This window comes from Strix uralensis, chromosome 7 (assembly GCF_047716275.1).
Source record: "Strix uralensis isolate ZFMK-TIS-50842 chromosome 7, bStrUra1, whole genome shotgun sequence".
Lineage (NCBI taxonomy): Eukaryota > Metazoa > Chordata > Aves > Strigiformes > Strigidae > Strix > Strix uralensis.
In genome coordinates, this window is record NC_133978.1 from 30,328,669 (window position 1) to 30,347,337 (window position 18,669).

Here is an 18,669-nt window from a genome sequence, read left to right on the forward strand (position 1 = left end):
GCTTCGCTGTCCTGCACAACATCCTTGTCTCTAAATTGGAGACGTGGATTTGATGGATGGACCACTCAGTGGATAAGGAATTATATGGATGGTCACACGCAAAGAGTTGTGGTCAGTGGCTCGATGCCCAAGTGGAGAACAGTGATGAGTGGTGTTCCTCAGAGTTCGGTACTGGGATTGGTGCTGTTTAACATCTTTGTCGGCCACATGGCCAGTGGGATTTAGTGCACCCTCAGCAAGTTTTCTGATGACACCAAGCTGTGTGGTGCGGTCGACACACTGGAGGGAAGGGATGTGCCATCCAGAGGGACCTGGACAGGCTGGAGAGGTGGGCCTGTGTAAAACTCATGAAGTTCAACAAGGCCAAGTGCAAGGTCCTGCACATGGGTCGAGGCAATCCCAAGCACAAATGCAGGCTGGGTGATGAGTGGATTGAGAGCAGCTCTTCAGAGAAGGACTTGCAGGTATTAGTACAATGTGTGCTCGCAGGCCGGGAAGCCAACCGTATCCTGGGCTGCATCAAGAGAAGTGTGGCCAGCAGGTCGAGGAAGGGGATTTTCCCCCTCTACTCCACTCTTGAGAGACCCTACCTGCAGTACTGTGTCCTGCTCTGGGGACCCCAACAAAAGAAGGAGATAGACCTGCTCGAGCGGATCCAGAGTAGGTCCACAAAGATGACCAGGGGGCTGGAGCACCTCCCCTATGAGGACAGGCTGAGAGAGTTGGGGTTGTTCAGCCTGGAGAAGAGAAGGGTCCAGGGAGACTTTAAAGCAGCCTTTCAGTACTTAAAGAGAGCTACAGGAAAGATGGGGAGGGACTCTTTATCAGGGAGTGTAGTGATAAGACGAAGGGTAATGGCTTTAAACTGAAGGAGGGTAGATTTAGGTTAGATATTAGGAAGAAATTCTTTACTGTGAGGGTGGTGAGACACTGGAACAGGTTGCCCAGAGAAGTTGTGGCTGCCCCCTCCCTGGAAATGTTCAAGGCCTGGTTGGACGGGGCTTTGAGCAACCTGGTCTAGTGGAAGGTGTCCCTGCTCATGACAGGGGGGTTGAAACTAGATGATCTTTAAGGTCCCTTCCAACCCAAACCATTCTATGATGCTGTGATTCTACGATTCATTCTACTGTAGATCCAAGGTACCCCCTCAAAATATTCTCTGTATCCGCTGACAGCACAGAAACAATCTGAGTCACCTTCATGGGACAGGTGTCTGCTGGGGGCGTTGGTGTCAGGATCCTGAACAAAACTACTTTAATATCAATGTTGAAAAATGTAAAAAAAAAACAGTAGGGGGATCAGACAGAGTTGGAATGATTCATTGAGTCAAGTCACTTCCAGACCCAGCAATAGAACTGAGGCTTCTTAATGGACAACATCTAAGGGGTAATGCCCCTTTGGAGAGAATGATGTATGATAACATTACAATTCATCATGAAGTTGACACTATATTTATTTACTTATTTATTTACACTATTAATCAGTGTAATATTGGTTTTATTGTGATATGATCATTTATATCTTATTCAGAAAGTGGGCCATTTGCTGTTAATCATAATATTTACTACTGGTCATTACCAGTTTAGGAGAATGTTTGTAGACTCCAGTGTCATCTTGGGATATGACCTTGCAGGAAAGGTCATTAGTCATTAACGACTACTAATAATTAGTGTCCAGGTAGAGCAATTAGCTGGTCAAGAACAATACAAGAGTGGCTTCAGAGAAAGCATTGCTTTCTGTAAAGTGAAAGGGCTAGAAGATAGTTTTCTGGCTCACAAGAAAGGTGATTGAAAGGCTGGATAATTAAATTGGTTGTGTGCTGTGCCTGTCCTGCAGAACATAGTGGGACTTAACCAGAAAATGAATCTGATAACCTCACGCCCAGTGCCATGCTAATTCTTATGCTGGTGTGCAGCCCAGCAACTAAATTATAGTTATGCAGGATTAATTAGTACCATTCTGCATAAAGCTAATATTCAGTGTAAATGAGGGGGATTAGCAGGGAGTTATGTGGTGACTTACGAGAAAGGAAACACATTTTTAAGCAGGGATCTCAGAACATATAAATTAAAAACCAAGGGATTTACTTTCAAACATCAATGGCCCACTGCTTCAGATATGGTTTTGCTTTGCTTTGGTGCTGAAATATGTTTGCAGAGACAGAGTTGTGCTCTGCTAGGTGCAGCTGAATGTTCTTAGGTATTTCAGGAGTCATCAGTGTCTACATTATAAAATCCAGACGGGACCTGAAGTGAACTTCTAAGGGATTACTTATATAATGTGGATATTCCAACATGCTTGAACTGCATTCTGTTTAAGCTTTTTTTAAAAGAATATTTTTAGCAAAGAAAACAAAATTCAGCAAAATTTATAAGCATTTGATGGTAATCTATAATTGTCCAGTGATACTCTTGTTGCATTATTCTAATGAGCAATATCTTCCCTTTTAAAAAATGTATATCTTATCACACAGATTGTTTGTTCAACTTTGGATTGTAATCCCTGGGTTTACTGTAGCTTTATCGGCTTGAATCTCAATAGTAAACTCGTCCTCCCCACTGAAATCCCTATGAAATTGGATGAAGCTACTCCATTTCTTTTATAAACTAATAGATAGAATTCTTTAAATATTTGTCTTTTGGGCATTTTTTTCAGTACTTCACTCATTCCTCTTTTCAGAACAATTGGCAATATCCTTCCTGAACTGCAGACTCCTCCATACCTGGACATAATATTCCTGCAGTGATTACAGCATTATCAAAAGCCACCGAACTACAGCATCTTGATGTCTACTCAGAATTCTCTTGTTTATACTGTAATACACATTTTTCACCATAGTCTTTTGTTGGCAGCATCATATTTACTTGGCTCAAGAATGCTTATCCTTGTTTCAAATTCACTACAGCAGAATTCTTCTCCCTTTATGCAGGCTGTAGCTATGTCTAGCACTCTTCATTCCCCTTCTGCCTCTGCTGGGATGCATTAGGTGCATACAGATTGATTTTCTCAGGACGTTAAGGTGCAAGGACCTTTCATCAGGAACTAGACTCCTATGTAGTGTGTACATCAGGCACATCAGGTGACTGCAACTTTGTGAATGCCTGATGGCCCAAGAAGTGACTCTGAATACATTTAAGTGAACAGAAAAGGGGTATATTATTTGTCTGCTTTCTCTTCAGAAAGGAAGAGGAATGTACCACAGATGACTGGATATTTACGTTGTTTCTTATATTCTTCCCTACGAACCTGTAAATGGATACCATCTGACATAGATAGACAGGCATTTAATCTGATCCAGTACAGCAGTTCTTACCTTCTTCAGGTTGGGGAGGAAAAGAAAGAGGAAAGCTAATAGAATATGGTAAATTACAATCCTGTCCTAGACTTAAGCAGAACAAAAAATTTACAACTGATAAAGGTGTTGAGGAGTCACAGAAGTAAACAGAGATCTCTTCAAGTGATAATGCTCACCCTCCTGTATTTTGCCCAGGACTGGGCTTTAATTTCAGCCCTGCTCTCTGCAGCTGGCAGAAGCCTGTCCATGGATGCATATGTATCTGCGTGTAACACTTGCCACTAAACACTACACCAGGGCTGGAAACAAAGACCTATGAGGCTGGAAACTTGAGTCTGCCTTTAGACTAAATGTGGCAACTGTTAGTGGCAGACACTTTCTGTGGCAGTGGCAGAGAGAAGAGCACAGCAACTCCCACAGATCAAGGACTTGCACAGTGCAGGCTTATTTATGCTTCCTAGTCCCAGTATGCTACACAGTTTGGGAGACATAATTCTTCACTTTGTGAAGAAGGATGGTGGAGGGATCAGAAACAAGACAGAACCAATAACTTAGTTGACACTGTGATCAGTTTACATTTATCTGCCTCTGTACCCTGCTCTAGCTTTATTCTGAACTGATTCAGAGCACTTGTAATCAGAATCTGCAAATATCTCTCTTTCTCCATGCCAAGGTGTATTTAGGAATTACATTGCACAGGGTTCGTATATTTTTCTAATGAGAAGAGGTGCTATGAAAGCTTTTATGTTGTTTTATTTTTTATTTAGTTAATACACTTAGCGTGTGTGAATGTGTGTCTGCGTAATGCTTTGTTAATGTGACATTTATTCTCCTTTCCTTCCAGCCCCTCCTCAAGCATGTCTGCAAATCAATCTGGTTTTGTGTTTAATGCAAGTTATCAATCATCTTTTCATGAACAAATGGTTTCATACAAAGGGGAAGGAAACATTCTAATGTATTCATTCTATTATTGTTCCTTGGAAAAGATCCAGATTTTCAATAAACCAGTGATTGGAAATGCACAAAGTATTTTAATATCCTAATTATTTTGATTTAACTTCCTTTAATAGTTTAAATTGATACTGAATTTATTTAGAAGCCATTACAAAGGGATTCCCTCCGCCCCCCGCCAAGTAGTTCAGAAATGCGTACTGAACTTAAGCTGAACGCAAAATACGTTGTTCAAGCTGCCAACGGTATGCAGAGGGGAAGCTTTTGTATGAAAAAAACAGGTGGTGGAAAAAGGAAAAAAAAAAGCAAATGATGCTGCTATATATACATTCGATTATTATGTAAAAATTCATCTAATTTTAAAAAAAAATGTTACAATGGCAATTTTTCTGTCTTCAGGAGATGATAATCAGACACCCACTGACTTCCTACATTGCTGGCACTAACACAGATTTGACAATGTGAAAAGACCTACTCAAAAATTACATCTCTCCCTGCCTACTTTTTTTTTCCTTATCTGCATTTTTACCCCATTTACAGTCATGCTTTGCACTTTTCACATACATTTCATCCAAGGTCTTCACAGGAATGCTTTGTTCACGTCTAGGATTCTTCAGTATCCTTTCACTGCCTGGATGGACTGAGAAGACTTTAAAGTCCTCCCACAGATATCGCAGAAACCCAGGAAGCTGTCCCTAGAAGGCTCATTGCTGCAATAAAGTTCCATGTGATACTTTTTACATAGGTACAAAGAGCTTTGTAAGGACTTTGTACAAGCATGCAAATGTTATTGACAGGCTGTTCCTGAGCCAAAGCCAGCAATGTAGACAGAAAGTGTGTTAGCCCTAGTGTCCTTTTCGAGATCTTTGATGGCTCTAGAGATATCAGTAAAAGCTACAGACAGTGCCCCCCTCATGCTCACGGTGCTTCTGACACAGTAAGAAGCCATCCTTGGCTTGACAAACTGATGGCTCCAGGCCTGGATCCCCACAGGGACTTTGGACTACAGCAAGCAAAGCTGCCACTTCTACATTTAGGAGTCTTATTCCAGTAGTTGACTGACCTGGTCAATCAATTCCTTTTCAGTCTCCCTTCAACAAGAAGTTACTACAGTTTTACATCCTTTTGACCCCAACAGAATCAATAGCATTACATTAGCATAAAATAAAAGCAGTGGAAGACTGAAAAAAGTGAATAGGATCTCTATAATAAGTTAAGAATTTATACCCCATGATCATTTTGAAAATAACTGTAGTTTGACAATAGCTATTGCCAGTAGACGAGCATCCATGGATACCACACAACTTATGAAGCAAATTCATGATGATACAAAAGTTTCTTAAAAGATTTGGCAGACCCTTGCTCATTAAATTAATTTTGAAGTGCTAATTTGGCACCATTTTTTTAATGCACATTAATTCATGATATAAATTTTGACATGTTCAGATTTTTACAAAAAACTTAAATGGCATTGGAATTTTTTTGAGAAAGGTACTTTATATAAATATACTATAATTAGAATTACCATGATTTACTGCTTTATTTAGTTGTAAGTGAAAAGATGAGTGTTTTATGTTGTTATGTCATTTTATAAGAGTATGTGAATGAAGTCCTTGGAACTATTTAACTGTATCATCCTGCCACCTAGCTTTAGGGCAAAAAATCCATACTGTTTGCATTAGCTTATCTCGACAGTGAATGGCATGAGTGGAAGAAATAGAAATTTCTGAAAAATAGTCAGGAATGTTGTCTATGCTGAAAGAACAGCCACTTAGAGTTAGCCAATAATAATAATAATAAGGCACTACTCAAGACTTTTAGAAAGAAATCTACTATTGTTATATCTTTTCTTTTGAATTGCATCTGCTTTTAAAGTTATTACTCTGAAGATGGTGAATTTGGGCTCTGGCCTAGGAAGATTCAAGAGCTTGATCCTGAATTATGACCTGGAGTGCTCTGAAAATGGAGTATGTACTATCATCTTCTTTTTGAAACAGGACCACTCTGCACCCTAAAATGAAAAATTAGTGGTGGGGGCAAATAAGAGGAAACCTAACTATGAAGGCCAGTGTATAATGCACACAGCTAGGACATAGGGAATTTGGACATTTTCATCCCTATCTAACAAAATCATAAAGGACTGGAACTGGAAGGCAGATCCTCCACATCCTTCATGCATGCAGTAATCATCCAAGCAAAGAGTAGACTGTACTCAGAGAAGTTGGTTTTATGTTTGTATCAGCATTTGCAGGACTTTCTCAGACAGCTCTTCCTGGATCATCATCTTTCTCCAGGGCTTTGGCAGCTTTTAGGCAGCACTAAGCCCTTCTGCTTCAGTCCATCATGCTGGCAAGATCTATGGGCCAAATGAATGTGCTCCTGCATACATGCAGTGCTTAAACATATGCATATGCAAAGGACTCTTTTTTTCAAGTTGTCCAGGGAAGCAGCCTGTAAGCTCTGAGTTGCTTGTGCCATAGTTAACAATCACCCATCTGGACTGTGGAATGGGGTTAAACCACACCTAAAGCCACTTTAGATGGACTATCTGCATTCTGGATTTTGTCATGACTATTGCTTTGTCTCTGATGCAGTGAAGGGATCAAAGTATAATTTGTTGATGCTGTGAAAGACAGTGATGGTTGAACACAATGCAAAGACATTTAGTCTAGCGGTGATAACTTAGGGCGTTTTGTATATTTATCTAGCTATCTACCTGTCAGATAAACAAGTCTGTGATTATCTGTATTTGTTTGAACTATTGAGCTATGATCTAAGTTTTTCTATTGATGCAATCATCCTTTCTGAAGTCACCGAATATTTTCTGAATCCCTCAAGATCTTTTAACTTAATGCAAAATTTTCCTCCTTGAAATAATCATGGAGTTGGAGTGTGGTTTTGTCCCTCTGTTCAGTTCTTTATAATATGTGACTAATAATTGCAGTATTTTCCTTTGACTGTTGTAGCAATGGCTCATCCACCCCACATTCTTTTTGAGGTAATCCACCCTCACAAATGAGGTCATTTCAGCTTTTTTTTTTAATTCTATTGCCTATCCAAAAAAGTTGCTATGTTTTACAAGTGTCATATTTTCATAGATAAAGAAGATGGAAGCCACTGGAAGGTGTCTAGCCCCTGCAAGATGTGGTCCTAGAGAACGAGATGCCTTTGAGTATACATGAGTGAGTCAAAAACAGTGTTTCAGTGTACAGGAGGGTTTCTTTTTAGATGCACATTTGTAACTAAACATGAGCCTTGTGAGTCTCTTCTTAACACACCACTTCTGTACTTGGAGCAGTTTCCCTCCTTGGAGAAGCAAGGCTGAAGCTACTCAGCAGAGCATCATTTAGAGCATTTCACCTTCAAAGCAAATGTAGGGTCCTCCAGACGGTAGCAGTTATCCTTGCCTGTGAAAATGGAATGTGGATTTATGGTCCTAAAACCATAGAAGATCACAGGAAATGTGTTTCACCAGTTAGTAGTGTAGCTGTACAGTGTATACAACCATAAGAGATTTCCACTGGTGTTGGTTTTTAGCTGTTTTATACAGCAGTTATCATTTCTTTCCAAAAGGAGTCCCTGGATGCATGCCTAAAACAAATTCCCAAATCCCTTCATCAGACTATTCCTCCCTCTGTCCTTTGTCTCTGCCCCTCCTTTTCCTTTAACAATAATGGAACAATTTGCATCACAAGCTAAACACATCTTAATTTTCTGTACCTTATAGGAAGAAAATAATGTTGCAAACTAAGTAAATGAATAGTGCATGAACTGCTGCCATCTCTTGGTTATATTCATCACTCCAAGTATTCTAGGCATATTCATCTAAATCAAGAATATTAGGGCATTTCATAGTGTTATTTTCCCTTTCACCTCACATCCAGCCTTGCAAACACAAGGCAAGAGACCTTTTTTTTTTTTTTTTTTGATGCTGCTGAAATTGTCAGTTGTACCTATTAAGGTAATGTTTAAAGGTCTTCTATCAATATTTGTTGTGTGCTTAACCTAAGTCCTTTGTCTTACTTTTCTGGATTTTAGTTTTTGTTTTATTTTAAGCTATACCTTTGTTAAGCTTCTAAGAATTCAGTTGTAATTTTTGTACTACAACAAAGAGAGTTAACTCTATTACATTTGCATTCTGCTAATGAAAGGCATGAGGATAAATGAAGGGAAGGGAGGTGGTAGTAAGGACTCACATATGCCTAAGTGAAACAAAATGAATTTCAAATATAATATTATTCCATGTTTAAAGAATAACACACTAATTTTATGCCTTATTGAGATCTGTGCTCTGATTAGAAGCTCATTTAAGGTAATGGCATAACTCCAGTGCACTTCAAGAGCATTTGGATGATTTCTGGTGAAAATTGTCAGATTTCTATTGAAGTTGTCAGTGGAATGACATTGGTTTTTCCCACCCAATACCATTCACCACAATTGCTGCATGTTTAATCAGTTCCTGCTGATTTCAGTAGGACATCAATTGACCTTTTCTAGGTCAATTGCAATGTGTGGACAGCTAAAATATCCTGTCTGAGCAGTCATTAGATGCCCTCTAAATGATGATATGGATGATGAATGGGAACAAAATCCTGGCAATCTCCCAGTGACAGCCACAGAGGCAGGGTTTTCGCCCATTCCTCACTTTTTCCCAGCCCTCAGTCCCATTCCTGTTGATGTCACACTTGCTTATTAATACATTGTTGTAGCCATACCTCACCAGGCCCTATGGCTGCACCACAGCCTATCCCTTCAAACAGCAACAGAGAAGGATCAGCAATTTGTACTGAAAATATAAATGCAGACGGTCTGAGAGCAACCTAATTAATGCACTCCTGAGTTAGGCCAAAGGTTACATTAACACCCAGGCTATAATTAGCAGATCCTCTCACTTTGCTGAGTGAGGAGGTTTATCCACAGTCTGTCTGTTGGAGCAGAAGCAATTAGGAAACACCATGAATGTGACAAGCAGTTGCTTGTCATGTCCTACTGAAAAGACCTTGTTGAATGGAGGCCTTACAAAAAAGTTATTTTATCTGGAAGACCAGAAATTGCTTGGTCTCTCTTCAAGTGGTAAGATGCTGTATTGAGTTTGTGTGGCAAGGCGGGGTGGTGGTGTGGGTGTGCTACAGGGGTAGCTTCTGTGAGAAGCTGCTAGAAGCTTCCCCTATGTCTGACAGAGCCAATGCCAGCTGGCTCCAAGATGGACCCACCACTGGACAAGGCTGAGCCCATCAGTGGCGGTGGTAGCGCCTCTGGGATAACATATTTGAGAACCCCAAAACCTGCGCAATTGCAGCTGGAGAGAAGAGTGAGAATATGTGAGAGTAACAACTCTGTCAGACACCAAGAAGGAGGGGGAGGAGGTGCTCCAGGCGCTGGAGCAGAGATTCCCCTGCAGCCCGTGGTGCAGCCCATGGTGAGGCAGCTGTGCCCTGCACCCATGGAGGTCCATGGTGGAGCAGAGACCCACCTGCAGCCCGTGGAGGACCCCACACCAGATCAGATGGCTGAAGGAGGCTGTGATCCTGTGGGAAGCCCATGTTGGAGCAGGCTTCTGGCAGGACCTGTGGACCCATGGAGAGAGAGAGAGAGAGAAGAGCCCACGCTGGAGCAGGTTTGCTGACAGGACTTGTGACCCCATGGGGGACCCACGCTGGAGTAGTCTTTTCCTGAAGGACTGTGCCCCATGGAAGGGACCCACACTGGAACAGTCCATGAAGAGCTGCAGCCCATGGGAAGGACTCATGTTAGAGAAGCTCATAGAGGACTGTCTTCCATGGAAGGGACCCCACACTGGAGCAGGGCAAGAGTGTGAGGAGTCCTCCCCTTGAGGAGGAAGCAGCAGCAGAGATAACATGTGATGAACTGAGCACAACCCCCATTCGCCATCCCCCTGCGCTGCTCGGTGGGAGGAGGTAGAGAAATTGGGAGTGAAGTTTTGCCCAGGAAGAAGGGAGAGGTGGGGGGAAGGTATTTTAAGACTTGTTTTTATTTCTCATTACCCTTCTCTGATTTGATTCGTAATAAATTAAAATAATTTTCCCCAAGTCAAGTCTGTTTTGCCTGTGAAGGTAATTGGTGAGTGATCTCTCCCTGTCCTTATCTTGACCCACGAGCCTTTTGTTATATTTTCTCTCCCCCATCCAGCTGAGAAGAGGAGTGATAGAGTGGCTTTGGTGGGCACCTGGCATCCAGACAGACTCAACCCCCTACAGATACATCCAGTCACGGCTGAAGATCTCTTTCCTATGGTATGTATATGACTTTATTTCTGGGACCAGTGACTCTTTTATCTTTCTTTTTGTTTCATGACTAAATAGTATAATTATATACAAACTCAGCTAAAACCCCTGGCATTAAGTTTGAAAGGACTTCTAGAAAGGAACAGAATCTCCCCGTGTAGCAGGTTTTGCTTCACTGGTTTTTATTCATGAGCTCGTTACATGACAACTTACCGCAGCCTGATTTTCTTACTCGCTGAAGTGATTAAAGCAATATCACCCCAGAGACTTCTTGTTTGCCTGCAAATATCACCACAACCCTCTCAGCTTCCTCCAAAGCAAGGGCAGAGGCCTGGTGTGCTGGAAATTTGGCAGGGTGAGGTCTGTACTCATTTCATAATGGAGCCGTTCTTTTTCCTCTTTCTCTTCAGCTTGCTGAAATTTCTTCCTAACGGCTTGATTAAAGGATTTTTTTTTTTAAAAAAAAAAAAAAGGAAACATGGCCATTCTGATCTAGAAGAGTACAATATACACCATGAAAAGTGCTATAAAGCAGTGCTTCACCCTCAGAGCGGTTCAGAGATAGGTAAATAAAGCTCTTTGGGCTGGGAGCTGAACTACACTGTTGTGATGAGTGGATACTTCTCAGAGTGAGTATGATGTATAGGCATGAAAATGGGTTGAAAAGCCACTGTAGAAATACAAGTAGAACCATCAGTGCTCAGATCCTGTTAAGCAGTGCTTTTCTCACACTGCTTAGCTCATCGTCACCTCCTAGAAGTAAGGAATTCTATGGCTAATTTGTGGAACGACTTATCGGTAGACTGTCTGCCTGAGGATGTAGAATTTGTAGTGATTATTATATCCTTTTCCTTCCCAATGCCCTGCTCACAAGAGATTACATGACATTGCTCAAAAAGCAGGCAAATGGCCTTCATGAGCAAAAAAACATTTTTTCCAGCCTATATCTTATTTTTCTTATTTTCATTTTTACAAATCCAGGACATTTAAGAAAAGCCTGACCCTAGAAGCAGGTGAATTCACACTGACAGATTCCTTCTGGATGTGAATACCTGATGTTTAACTTCCAAATCTCTCTTCCACTGATTATTTTTTTTCCTACCCTGTCATTGGACTAAACAGGAAAAAATGTTGCGCCATTGCCATTTATGTTCAAACTCAGACAAGTCCTGGTGGCTTCCAGACCTCCTCCAGGGACTCATTTTTCCTGCATAACTGAAGTGGTAGAGAAAAGGGGAGCACCGTGCTCTTGTTCATTATCAGGTTACCGAATGAGGTTTCTGTCAGGAGAAAGCTCCACAGAACGCTATAGAATACTTTTTATTTTCTTGCATAATTCACTTTCTTCTGAAAGTGAATCTTTATGCCAAAAAACCACGAGTGTTTTCATTAAGAATATGTCTTTCTAAAGGAAATTTCACAGCTCAGCTAGACATCACTAAGCTCAAAGCAGGAATTGGACTGAAGTTTTCTGGTTTGTGATTTTTTAGTGCTCAAGACAGTCACTCCATCTTCACTCTGGTTTTGCTGGCTGGAAGCAGAAGTGGGCTGAGAAAGGGGATACGTCCAAGAGCTCCTACCTCATGCCCTGACTGTCCTGGTAGACAAGTCTGAATCAGGATAAGCCTGAGTTGCCTACACAGTTCACTTGCCATAGCAGCATCTTTACAAAAAAGGCCTTTCTCAAAACAACCCTGGATTATCCTTTCTGGATGATGTCTTGTGGTACAACCACAAAAGGAGATGTTGGGGAAAATAGAGCATCCATACAAGAGAAAAACAAAACTGTGGGAACTTATCTCCATTTCCCTTTGGCTCCCCATCCTGCTCATATCAGCACATCAATGTAGACCTGACCTCAGTGTGTCCCACAGCAGAGTAACGCATCTGCAGGGCTGTATGGGCTCATCCGGAGGGGCTTCCCAACCCTAGTGCCTGCAACACTGAATTCCAGGAGATTCCTCCTATGGTTCATTATTTTGGAAAAGAACTCAGACTGAGAGCTAAACTGTCTTTGCTGCACTTCAAAGTAGCAGGGAATGGTCTGGACAGTCACACGTGAGCTCTGCTGGGCCCTCTGTAGCAAACATTGCTGTCTGCTATGAACACCTCAGCAATAGAGACAGATTTTTCACTGTTTTTCTGCTCTGGTGAATAAAATGCTCAGTGAGGAGAAATAGAGATGTTCCATTCCAATGAAGCTAACATATTTAAAACTAAACTAAAAAGCAAAAAATAATAATTAAGAAAATGCCTGCAGAATTTCCTTTAAATGAATTTACAGTGAGTTTCTCCTCTCCCAAAAAACTAATTCTTTGAAAAATTAATATCCATTGGAAGAGATAATACCAGTTTGGTCTCCCAGCAGTGACGGAGCATTTGTGAAAAGCAAAGATACAGATGTTGCTAATTATGATCTAGGTACATTGACGTAATGATGTGAACAGGGTTTAGCGCTTACAGTCTGTGGATAAATGAAGGGTGCTGGTTTCCAAGGTAGCCAAGTGCTGAATTCACTTTTAGAAAAATAAATTAAAATCCCATTGAAAATAATATTTTATTTACTTTTTCTTTTCGTTTTATAGCTGGGAAGAAAACATTTCCCTAGATGATATTATAATAATATTCAAATACAATTCCCTGAGAAATATCCTAAGATATTTAATTTTAAATTAGTTAAGTGGTTATTTGGCTGAAAGGGATTTTAAAAACAAGACCTACTTATGAGTTTTCAGGCTAAGGAAATATTCTAGTGAATTTAATTAAGAATGGTATTCTTTACTAACTTCAATCCAGTAGTAACCTGCAGGTTTGTCTTTTGGTAATTACTGTGTCTGTTGGTTAATATGATAATCATGATCATGTTTGCAACAACTGAGAACACTAATCAAACAAACAAAAAAAATTGCTAATAATTATCCTCAGTGTTCGGAGTTTTTTCTTGGAGGAACCTTCTGGCTGCATTTATACATATTATTTATAGTAATGGTATTACGTATCTCAAAATCTACAAACTGTTACTATGCTGCTGTTTTAGTATTGAACAAGATTCAGAAGGGGAGGTAGTCTGGCAATCTTTACCAGTAAAATCTTCTGATAAAGGGAACAGGGCTTTCATTTTTCCTCTTTATTGTAAGTGTCTTCTAAAAGGCTTTAAGATGCTGTCTTAGAAAAAAATGAAAATGGGAACTGCTTTACTAAAAAACCCCAAAGTTATAGTTTCTGATTTCTTAATAAGATAGTAATATTTTTAAGAAAAGAATGTGACAGATTAGAGGTTTGTTTAGTTTTCTCCAATGTCACTTCATTTTTGAAAAAATAATATATCTGGTGTTAAAAACACAGCAATGGGGTATTTCCAATGGATGTAGAGAGGGTTTTGCATAACACTCCTCAGTGTTGCTGTCTTAGCAATTAATCAGCAAAGGGTGCCAATAAATGAGAGTCAGCTTGAAAAGACAGTGGAGGAGTCTTCTCAGCAGGAGTCTTTGGGAACAGCTTCATGGAGGAGACTTTGTAGCAGTGTGAGAAATTAGTGACACAATTTATTACCTGATAGGGTTTCTGGTAGGTGAACATGGGGTGTTGAACTCCAGGCAGCACTTCTAACAGGGGAGCACACCTCTGAGTCTTCCTGGCTAAAGGATCTTTCCTGAGAACCATTTCTGCTGAACTTCCTCAGATGGACCTGGTGCTGTTCTCCATATGATTCACTGCCTTCACCACCTTACCTTAGCTGAGCATTTGCTTCACTGCCATGGTTGTCTAAAATGGCATTGGTCCTTCCCAAAGCTATCTATAGACACAGCTGCCTACGCTGAGGCTGGAGGACTGCCAAAAAACTTCACATAGAAATACAACTCTGCTACAAAACTCCTTACCCTCACCATGTCTCTCCAATCCCTCTCTTTTGCCCTTCTCCCAGCTGAGTATTGTTCAACCACAATGCCTGTGACAAAGGAGACTGGAGAAGATAGCATAGGGGTATAGGATGGAAGGGACCATATGAACCACCACATCAGGTTCCCTGCCATCTCAGGCCTTCGTGTCAGAGCAAGACCCAGCAAGATGATGAAGGGGATCCCTGTGAATTACAGGAGGGATGGGTAGCCCCCCAGGACATACTCTTTCCCTGGAGGCTTCTTCCTTCCTTTCTTTCTGCAGGTACCTGTATACCAACATCATGTAGCACCTGAGTGGTGGAGTGTTCCTACAGTGTTTCCATCCTGGGTTCAAGCACTCAGGATGAGGTTGTAAAGAAGGTAGTAAGTCCCTGTGAGTGGAAATGCTCACAATGCAAATACTTTCATCTTTCAGATCTGCTGCCAAATTCTGTATGACAATGGGCGTTGGTAACTCAGATGGTCTCTCGAAGCTGGGCTTATAACAAATCTTTTAAATTCATCTGTTCTTCAAGAAAAAGAAAACCTTTTTAGTTCTTTGAAAAATATGACTAGAATTCATACAAGGGGTCCTCTGTATGTTTCTAAAAGTTTCGTTTTAACTGCACACTTTACAGTCCATTGGAAAAGCACTCAAATATTCAAAGATGTCAAAATCAAAGGCTATCTAGTGTCCAGTTAATCCAACCAGCAGGTGTCTGTAGATAGCTGGTGGAGATTCTCTGTGACATGATGTCAATGCTCTTTCAAACATCATCTAGTAAAAAAGGAAAAAGGAGGAAAAAGAGAGCTTATCATTATTATTATATTATTATTTTCCCAGGTGCTCAAGTCCTAGCTTAGCTATCGTTTAATTTGTGCATGATTTTTCATGAAAGCTTGGGAAAAGATAGTAAGATCTGAAAATGGGATCCAACTCCAGAGATAGAAATACTCATCATTTCTCCCTGTTATCTATTTGTTTCTCAAGCGCTGAGGCTTTCTTTTTCTGCAGGTTTTGGAAAAATGCATGTTAGTATCCTGCTATGCACAATGTGAAAATCAGAATTTCAAAAGGGAGCCTGTTTTTAGAATCTAGTTCAAACAAGTCAACAAAATAATGTTAGCTGCCTTCTGCATTATCATCTCAATTAAATAAGATAATTTGGAGAATTATTATACAGATGAAGGGAAAGTTCAAGTAAAACTAAGGCCTGAAGGTAAATTTCCTCTTCCTGAAACCAAAACATTCTTTGTAATTAGAACAAAAAGATGCAATAATTACAGGGACAAGAATAATTGTTTTTAATTAATAAAAATGTTTAAATTAATAGGAAAGCAAAATAGATTGCTAGGGATGGATCATAATTTCATTTTGGTTAAGATCTGCTAAATGTAATTCTCCTATACCATAACATACACTAAGCACTTGAGGAGTTTCAGCAACAAAGTGTTGCTAAAAATAATCTAGTGTTTATTTTCCCCCGAAGTTAACTCCAATAACCCTGATTGTACCTTAGAAGAAGCAAGCTCTTCTAACTGTATCAAAGGGCTGAGCAACCTTAAAAAACACTGTAAAGATAATAAGGGCTTTTGTTTTACAGATAAACACAAGGCCAGCTGAAGGCTGTGGGCTAAGTCTTTGGATACCCTCATGAGAGGAATGTCCACAGCAGCAGTCAATGAGATAAGTTTTCAGGTCAACTTGATGACCTTGATGACCGCATGAAGATACAGCGGAAAAAAAAATCCAGTAATGAAAAATGAGTCAATGCAGATGGGCAGGTCAGCCTTTCTGATGGGGCATTGTCAGCAGCATAACTAACAGAGCTTTCCTCTGCAGCCACATCCAAGCTCATTGGGCACGCTGGCTCTGACCCTGGTTCAGGCTTAGCTAAATGTGAGGGCAAGTGAGATTAATAACACAACTGCTGTATTTTAGGACTTCAAGTGAGGAAGAAAAGCCTCTGGACTCAGGGAAGGCCTCTGTTTTGTCCATTAAGGAAATGTTTTTCAAAGTGTAAACATCGGCTGGGAAACTAACTGCTTTCTGTGACTTAGAAAATGTCCTCCCTGAGCTGCAAATTATTTTTGGGTACAAGTTGTCTTTCATCCTGTGACAGTTAGTAGTGCCAGGGCCTCTAGTCACTAATGGAACATAAATAATTAACCAAATTATATTCCTGCAAGTTCATCTGTAGTGGAAAACGCTTTTATCTACACAAGCCAATGAGGCAGCAGGGGAAAACCTACTCCAAGATTTTAGTCAAGAAATCAGTGTCTCAGAGGTCAGTCTCTCCAGTCCTGTGGCTCTGCAGGAGGGTCTGAAAGGATTTTGGTTGTACATTTATTAGTGTCTCTTCTGGATCTCTTGAGCAAGCACTTTCCAGAGACACACATAGGTGCAGCTGGTTAGGGGATTGCAGCTCAGGCCAAACAGCTTCACCTCACACGTAAGGCCACAGAAGGAAGGGAAGAAACCTCATGTCTCTGCTATAGAAATGTTGTAGCTTCAGGGGAGCATGAAGGAGTATTACAGTGGTTTGAATCTCACACTGCCTGGGTGGGACTAGGCAGGTGTGGAAAGTGGGGAAAAAGAGTTATTTGTTCTGAAACATCTGGTGTAAATACTCCACATGATGCACAGCAACCACTTCTCTGCAGTGCTAAGTCTCAACCACTCACCTGAGGAGACATCTGTCAGGAATCACTTAAAATAGGCAGTCCATGTAGTATCTGTATGTGCTACAGAGGTTAAGGAAGGTTTCCAGCTTCAGCCAAAATGCCAAGAGCAGGACTCTGCACTGAGACTGTCTCAGGCCCAGGCAGGACCCTCAGTCTGGAGTGCACTGCACACAGAGACAAGACATGCTGCATCCCAGCCCCTTCTGGTGTGGAGACGAGGGTTCAGCCCCTCAGTTCAGGCTTTCTGTGTAGTGACAGAATAAGGATGTTCCTCCCATGTAGGCAGGGTTAATAATCAAAGGGTTTCTTCCTTAAAGCACTTTGTAACACTACATTTAAATAATGCTGCATGCATTATTCATCTTTTTTCAGCAAGAGCGGAGGCAGCTGTCAGTCCAATGAGCGCTTCAGAGCTCTATCCTCCAGCTGCCTCTGGGGGCACGATAAGAAATGACATGGTCCATGGGATGAGTGGCCTACGCTTTTGGGCTGGGGAGCAATTATTTTCCAGGGTAGCTGCAGTCCCAGAAACACCATCATATCCAATGCTGTCTAGGGAAGGCTGGAGGAGGAATTTGTTACCAAAAGGGAGGGTTTTTTCTTGCATCTAAGAAAAAGGTAGGCAGTCATGACTCTCCTCTCTACAGCTTTGCTATATTCCTTCTCTTGCACCTTTGTCTCTCAGGGCTTCTCCATAAAACATGATGAAAACTACAAACTTTGGGATTGTAGCTTATTTTCTCTGCAGTTTGGTGGATACAGCACCTCGCATGTCAGACTAATGATTCTGGTTGGGATCCTTCTATACAATTAATTTGAATGTGAAGCACAACAATTGCAATATCCTGGCTACTGTTAATGATACTTGTGTCCACAATGGCTGGATGTGTTGCAGCCTCAGAGAAGTTGAGGAAATCCAACAGTTGTCTGGCTCCTATTCTGCTTACACATGGCTGGGCTATTACAGCTTGGAGGGAGGTCATTATACAAACCTAGGCATGGTCCTACTCTCTAAACACTTAGAGTCAAGGTTAGATATTTGACTGGATGTATTTTAGTCACGCTTCTCTCTGCTAACAAAAGCTCATAAAATTCATGGAGAAAACAACTTAAATTAGCTTAAACTCCAAATTTTTCTAACTTACCCCAGCAGAAAGCACCGACAGGACATCATGTTGCTACATGGAAGGCTGGCTGGTTTCCCATGCGTCTCTGTACCTCCTAGGACTCAAGTCATTAATCCTGTATTGAGTTGGGCTGTTTAGATGTGGGCTGTCCGTCTCATTCAGAGCTCTCATACACAGTGCTGAGCTTTTTTCATTCAGAAAAGGTATGTTTAAGTTTCACTTGTCAAAATGACCCAAGATTAGTATGTGAGACTCAATCTGCCATACAGAGGTGGTGAGAAAACTTGTTCCCTTATTTTGTTCATTTTATACAGTTATAATGTCACCTCTACTGCTGATGTGCATACAGCACCTAGCACTGGGGTGGCTGTACCACAATGCAAACAAGGAAGACATTTTGAAATTCTCACATTGAGAAATACGTAACACAGATTTCCTCTATGTCCCACTTTTAGCACAGTGAAGAGTAGCAGATAGCCATATTC

The 18,669-nt window shown here is 41.0% G+C and overlaps 1 long non-coding RNA gene across 1 annotated transcript in view; it reads left to right on the forward strand.

The window, feature by feature from the left end:
- LOC141946072 (uncharacterized) overlaps positions 1-18,669 on the forward strand; it is a 180,195-nt gene that overhangs the window by 118,507 nt on the left and 43,019 nt on the right. Inside the window, exon 3 of the long non-coding RNA XR_012629707.1 lies at positions 10,397-10,500. This is a non-coding gene — a long non-coding RNA (uncharacterized LOC141946072). The remainder of the gene's footprint in view (positions 1-10,396; positions 10,501-18,669) is intronic.